This window comes from Nicotiana sylvestris, chromosome 5 (assembly GCF_000393655.2).
Source record: "Nicotiana sylvestris chromosome 5, ASM39365v2, whole genome shotgun sequence".
Lineage (NCBI taxonomy): Eukaryota > Viridiplantae > Streptophyta > Magnoliopsida > Solanales > Solanaceae > Nicotiana > Nicotiana sylvestris.
The window spans coordinates 132,919,373-132,927,329 of NC_091061.1; positions in this window are offsets into that span (position 1 = coordinate 132,919,373).

Here is a 7,957-nt window from a genome sequence, read left to right on the forward strand (position 1 = left end):
GGAGCGATTAGATGTGATTTATATCCGAGAGATTGTTTGCTTGCATGGTGTCCCAGTTTCCATCATTTCATATAGAGGTACTCAGTTTACGTCATAGGTTTGGAGGACCGTGTAGAGAGAGTTGGGTACTCAAGTTGAGTTGAGCACTGCTTTTCACCCTTACATGGACAGGCAGTCCGACCGCACTATTTAGATATTGAAGGACATGTTGCACGCTTGTGTCATTGATTTTGGGGGTTCATGGGATCAGTTTCTACCGCTCGCGGAGTTTGCATATAAAAACAGTTATCAGTAGAGTATTCAGATGGCTCCATATGAGGCTTTATATGGGAAATGGTATAGATCTCCAGTTGGTTGGTTTGAGTCGGGCGAGGCTAGGCTTTTGGGTACAGACTTGGTGCAGGATGCTTTGGACAAGGTGAAAGTGATTTAGGAGTGGCTTCGTACAGTGCAGTCAACACAAAAACGTTATGCTGACAGGAAGGTTCGTGATGTGTCCTACATGGTTGGGGAAAAGGTTCTATTGAAGGTTTCACCCATGAAGGGTGTTATGAGATTTGGGAAGAAGGGTAAATTGAGTTCTCAGTTCATTGGTCCTTTAGAGGTGCTTCGGAGGATTGGGGAGGTGTCTTATGAGCTTGCTTTGCCAGTGTGCATTCGTTATTTCATGTTTCCATGCTCCGAAAGTATATTGGCGATCTGTCTCATGTTTTGGATTTATCACGATTCAGTTAGGTGGTGATATGACTTATGATGTGGAGCTAGTGGATATTTTGGAGCGTCAGGTCCGAAAGTTGAGATCAAAGGATATAGCTTCAGTAAAAGTGCAGTGGAGAGGTTGGACCGTGGAGGAGGCTACCTGCGAGACCGAGTGGGAGATACGTAGTATATATCCTCACCTATTTGAGGCTTCAGGTATGTTTTTTGACTCGGTCGAGGACGAATGTTTGTTTAAGAGGGGGAGGATGTAACGACCTGGCCGGTCGTTTCATGAGTTACCGCTCTGTTTCCCCCCATTTCTACTTCTTTATGTGTTGTTCAGTTGTATTATGTGGTATCAGGTTGTTTGGTTCGGTTTCGGAGTGGTTATGTCGAGGAATGAGACACTTAGTCTCTTTTGAGTAAGTTTAAGTTGGAAAAGTCAATCGAATGTTGACTTATAGGTAGAAGGTCTCGGATGTGAATTCTGATGGTTCGGATAGCTTTGTCGAGTGATTTGGGACTTAGTAGCGTGATCGGAATGTATTTTAGAGGTCCCTGGTAGATTTAGTCTTGAATTGGCGAAATTAGAATTTTGGCGCTTCCCGATTAGTAGTGGAAATTTTGATATCGGGGTCGGAATGGAATTCTGGAAAATTGATTAGGTTCGTTGGGTCATTTGTGATGTGTGTGCAAAATTTCAGGTCATTCGGGTGAGGTTTGATAGACTTTTTGATTGTTTGCGACATTCGGAAGTTTTGGAACCCTTAGGCTTGAATTCGAGGGTGATTTGGTGTTTCGATGTTGTTTTGAGTGTTCCGAAGGTTGGAATAAGTTTGAATAGTGATATGTGACTTGTTAGTATTTTTGGATGAGGTCTTGGGGGCCTCGGGATGATTTCGGATGGTTATCGAAAAGTTTGGAAGTTGGAGAATGTAGCTGAAGCTGCTGGTTTTGTCATAACCGCAGCTGCGGTTAGGGGACCGCAGGTGCGAAGACCACAGAAACGAGGAAAGGCCGCAGATGCGGTTGGGCAGCACAGAAGTGGGAGTTGAGGCGTACCTCTAAGCCCGCAGGTGCGGACGAGGGGTTTTAAGTGAAAATCCGCAGAAGCGGAATTTGTCCGCAGGTGCAGACTGTAGATGCGAAAGTTTGTCCGGATATGCTGAAATGCCTGGGCAGAAACTATATAAACCTGCCTTCGCGAATTTCTGCTTTGTTCCACCATTTTTGAGATGGGTTGAGATTGATTTTGGGACAGAGTTGCGCTCGTGACTTCTTCTCTTTTACCATTTTGAGTAATTTTAGCTTAGTTTCAACATTGAATCTTCAAGTTTTATTTAGTAATTAATTATTATGGGCTTTTCTTCCTCTATTCTTTGTTTTCTTCTATAATTATGAGTAGCTAAACCCATTAGCTAGGGTTGTGGCTCAACCCTAGTGTGGGTAATTGATGGGTCTTGTGTTTTGATGCTTGATTGTCTATGGGTGTTTGATATTTGGACTAATTTAGGGTTTTACTATTTAATTAGTAGTTGCAAACACTAGTTTATGCCTAGTAAACTTTGGCTCTTCTTGAGAAAGAAAGTCTAAGTCCATGAAATTAGTCCAACAAGGAATTGGGGCATATTCAAGAGATTGATAGCCCCAATTAAAGGGTTAAACCTAGATATAGTAATACATGACTTAAACCTCAATTGCTTGTATAAATTTGCATACCCAATTGGTCTTGAGAAAGTCAATTCGGGCGAAATCACTCGAACTACCGAGAGGTATAGAGTGAGTAGAATCGTGCAATAGTTATATCATACTCCCCAAATGTGACAATCTAGCCTTAGACTCAAGAATCTGTCAATTATCCACCTAGGAGAATGTCACTACCCTAGTGCCTTTTGTCTATTTGATCAACTCTCAATAGTTTAACCTTAGCTGTACTTAGCTTAATTTAGCATCGTAGTGAAATAAAATTAGAAGTAAAACCAAAACAAACAATGTTTATAAGTGCAATTAGGAACAATTACACAACTCCCATTTAGATAGAAACTCAACTCCAATATCTAGCTCCCTGTGGAAATCGATCCCGACCTTCTCGGGTAAAAACTGTTTCGACCTCTCTTGCTACTTCATAGTAGTACAGGGTTGGCCTCGATCAGTATGAAACCCCGAAATTTCATATTGTTTTGATAAATAAGGTGATGCACATGCTAGGTGACGGGCGTGTGGGCGTGCACTCGTAAGGATTGTGACTTGATCCGTCCCGTGGCGACTGTAGAGTTGCATATTTTGATAAACTTTATATGATATCCATGTGTTTTAGAAACGAATCTATTAACTTGGGCGGAATGCCATGTTTGGGGCCTTGTGACGAACTGTTGGGACCCTTAGGGGTATTTTACTACTTTCCTCACACTGTTTTGATTTTAAAGCATATCCTCAGTCATGATTTTACCTGTTTATTATTGATTCAGTTTCACTACTCTACTTTCAAATATAAAAAAACTATTTGGGCTGAGTTCCCTAATTTTCACTAAAATACCCGAGTGGCTGTGAGGTTAATGATTGAGAGAGAGCTCGAGGTTCTGATGGCGAGGATTATATATTTCTATATGAGATATTTATTGAGCGGGAGTGCTGAGTGTGAGTACTGATTGACGAGAGTTGAGTCGCGAGTGACTGAGAGGCTTGCTCGAGAGGCTATACTTATGAGTGATACTTTGCCCGAGGGGCTTGCTTTTGAGATTTTTCCTGTTTTCACTCTTTTTTTATACTGAGCCTCTATTGAAAAATATTGAATAAATGCTTTAAAGTATTTTCATTGAAATTGGAGTTTTACGAGATATATGGTCATTGAACTACAGATTTTGACTATGATATTTCTGTTGAGATTCTTGATAAAGTATGCATATGATTTTAAATGCTCGTCACTGCACTCAGACTTTATTTACTTTGGTTAGTTACTGAGTTGGCATACTCACGCTACTCCCTACACCTTGTGCGTAGATCCAGGTGCCAGAGCGTCAGAGTGAGAGCTTTTGGCAGCTTCTGAGTATTTCCGGAGATAGCAAGGTAGTTGCACGGCATTCACAGCCCTGCCTTTCTCCTTCCTATTCTAGTATTTTATATTTCAGACTTATTTTGTATTAAGTAGACAGTGTTGATTTGTACTTAGTAGCTCATGACTAGTGACACCAGATTTGGGCTGTGTTGATGTATTTACGTACTTGTTTCCGCATATTTTTATATAGATTATAAATGAGATATTTAAGACTTATCTGATTAGAAAAATGAATTTATAAAAGAACTCGATGTTGTAAATGTTGAATCGACTTGCCTAGTACTGTGATAGGCACCATCATGACCGGGGTGGTTTGGGGTCGTGACACCTACTTGGTCTAGAAACTGTACTATTACTTTATGATATATAAGTAAAAATCTCTTGGATACCTTAATTAGCATGTTACACGGATAGTACGTACTGCATAGCACGTGGATTTTGCCGTGCAAATTGAGATAAAAATAAGTGGGCACAAGGTGCCATGTGTGTTAAAGGTTTGGAAGTTGTGATTATGATATGAGATTACGAGGATTGGAATTATTGGAATTGTGTATTAGAAACTATTTTTGGTTGAGTTAACATCGTTTTCCCTACTTGAACTCATTTATGCTTCATCCAAACCCTAACTATGTTGTTGTTTAATTACTTGGTTAATTCTCGTTGTCATTCGTGTTTTCCTCATATCGTTACTACTGTTTGCAATTTGATATCCTTCTTCTATTGGTATTACTCTGATAGTCCTCTCTTGTTAGATTTAAGTCATATCCTGCAGGTTATATATTTGGTAGTGTCTTGGCCTTGGCTCGTTACTACTCTACCGCGGTTAGGCTTGATACTTACTGGGTACCACCATGGTGTACTCATACTACACTTCTGCACATCTTGCAGAACCAGGTACTTCGGATCGGGTTGGTTTTGAGACTTATGCTTGGTGTGACTGGAGACTTCAAGGTACACCTGCTAGTGTTCGTAGGCACCAAAGTCACCTTCTATTGTATTTATTTCCATTGTTTTCTTTTGTTCCGAAACAATGATTTATTCATGATATATAGCTACTCCTAGAAAGGCTTATGACTTGTACTACCGGTTTTGTGATTGTAAATTGTATAGAGATTTCTATTTCGAAATTGTTCGATGTTAGCAAATATTGTTGTTATTTCTGTTAATATTAGGCTTACCTAGTTTTAGAGACTAGGTTCCATCACGACTCCTTTGGAGGGATTTTAGGTCGTGAAATTAATAAAATTGAGTGCTACATTATATCAACCTCGGCGACGATCGTTTTACATCAGTTCCATCATTACTCAATAAAGACATAACTTATCGAGATCTCACTATCACTTTATTTTCAGGTACCTGAGCCTCTCCCATGAGGTCTTATGAAGTGTTATGTCATGGTTCTCTTCTAGAGCATTTGCCTCCTCATTATGACCATCTTGATCATTTGCTCATCTCCTTATTCAAGGAGTTTTATATTTGAAATCAATTGGTCTATTACGCTTCATGTGTGCCATAGACTTTGTCCATCATGGACTTTATTCTATTTGGAGCATTTAGCAGCTGAAATATGACATTTTGCTTTGGGCCAGCAAATGCGCCTTGCAATATTTTGTAAATGAATTATCACTTGAACTTCAAGTTTACATTTTTTTTGTACGATAATCTAGATGCATTCATAATAATTCATTCTATGTATTACTTTTCAACTGCCCATTTTCTCCCCCCTAATATTGGGATCACCAACACATATTCTCAACCTTCTTTGGGGACTCGTCTTTGTGCATTGTGGTGGAACAACTAAATCATATAGCACATCCATATCTCTAGATGGAAATTATTTGGTTCCTGACCCTGAAACCAATTGTGATAGGGAGAATTTATCTTAACTTGTTGGCTAGATGCGTACAAGTTTTGTTGTATATTAAATAATATACCTCATACCAAATTTTTTTTTGTAAGTTTTGTTCTCATAACCAATGGTTTAGCTATAATTGAAGGCATACAATTTCTGTTAAACCAACTTGAATTTAAACCAGCATTATCAAGATAAATCATCATAATTTACATTCTGGAACTATACTCTAATAATTTGAGTAAGCAACCTTACAAAAGCCAAATTGCAGGTTGACAAGAAACGCACATATGGTCATATAATAGATGCATCATTAAATTATATAATAGTAAACAGTCCACATGAAAGGTGACTAGGCCTATATATATATATATATATATATATCACCTTTTATTTGTTCCAGAACTCAAGGGATTCGATCCCAACCTTAACTGGTATATCATGAGAATAAGCAGCACAAGAGAATTCTTGAAGAATCTTTTATTTCTTCAATATATGCCAATGTGAATTCTCAACTAATTTTCACATCATAATTGAACCGGGATGGCCAACTGGTCATACCAACTTATATTTATTTTAGTAAACATCTAATTTACTATGGCATATGATTCTATCATTATGCTTATACTTGTGTAATACAAATAGAAGAAAAATCGGGTAACCTTTCATATTTATCCCATATGATTATAGTAATATGAAGATATTCAATCTTCCTTTCATTAATAGTCTCAAATGTCAACCATTTTGGCTAATATATTTAAAACTCAAAAAGTTTCTTTTGAGACTTTTACTACAATATCAATGTCAAGAACGATTTCATTTAGTTCTTTTGGAGCTCTTAATTAATTTTGTACTACAAGATCTTTGTCACACCATCCATATGGTGAATGTCTCTTTTACGGAGAAATCATATCATAATAATTGTCATTGTCAAAATCATCGTAAGCAAAATTATTTATTGTTTTAATTTTGCTTTTAATAACCTTTTATAAGGCATGGCAAAATATTTTTGGCGTACCACATGTACACGACCAATGATGACTATTATTTTGGTCTTTGGCATGCTCACATTCATTGGTCAACCACTTGTCTTCATTTAGATTTATTATGCACCGCTGTCACATTCACTTCAAGAATGGAGCAAATCAAGTGGGACAAGCTTCATGCTTTTTCATGAAAAATATATTATTTTTCTATAGTTTTTCTTTAGTCATTACTACATTTTCAATATGGTGCATTGGGATTCAAATCCGATGACTTATCCATATAAATGCATGTTAGGCCATAAAGAGTTGGACTTAAACTCAACTCTTATCATCATGGTATACTAGGACTCAAACCCGATGTCTTATCCTCATAGTGCGCTGGGACTTGAATCCACCGTCGTACCCACACATATTGCATTATAGGCCAAAGTGTCTAGGGATTCACCGTCAAGCCTTTAAAAGTATTGTCACTTCATGACTATATGCATAATAACAAGCACCAATATTAAGATTATTGTTATGTATGACTTTAATAGTAGAGTAAAGACAATAAAACATTAGAAATGGAAAAAAAATGAAAAGACTGTCTCCAACAAGTTCTCCGTTAAACTAAAATGTGTATTATCTGTAGAACTACATGTTGAACCATCCACAACAATCATCTTTAAATTTTCATTCTTAATATTATAATCAGTAGAATATTACTGTAATAGATATAATGCAGCTTTTGAATGAAAATGACTTAGATTTAAAGATCTTGAACTGTTCAAGAATCAATCACAACTTTTATAGAAGTTATAGGAAATTTTAAAAATATTATATAACTGAGAGGGCAAGATTCAAGATCCCCAATTTTTCTTTTTCTTTTTTTAACAAGAAAGGAACCTAGAACTAGATATCAATTGTTTTCTGATAACGTGTTAACACGCTAAAATAAGAGTTATAGTAATACTATTCAGAAGATATTACCTAACTTACCAACGACATAAAATGTCAACTTATCACTTGGCAAAGGCAAAAGCAATTGTAGCTTCCATGGAAGGTTTTTACTTCTTTTAGGAACTATTAGAAGAATATAGCAATTTGTGTTGATAACGTGTTAAGAAACTTAACTCAAAGTAACAACATAAAACAAGAAAATAAACAAGAATGTAGAGAGCAAGAGATGAGAGAGCTTCTGTAACGATCCAACCGGTCGTTGTGAGCTCTAGCATGTCGTTCGGCAGCTTGAGTCCATGAGTAGCTTCACTTCAGGTGTTATGACCTGTACGCATGGTTGGAATTGAAATTCGGAAGTTCGGAGTCGATTTGGAAAGAGAATTCTCATTTCGGAAGCTTTAAATTTTGGAAGAATTGACTAAGGTT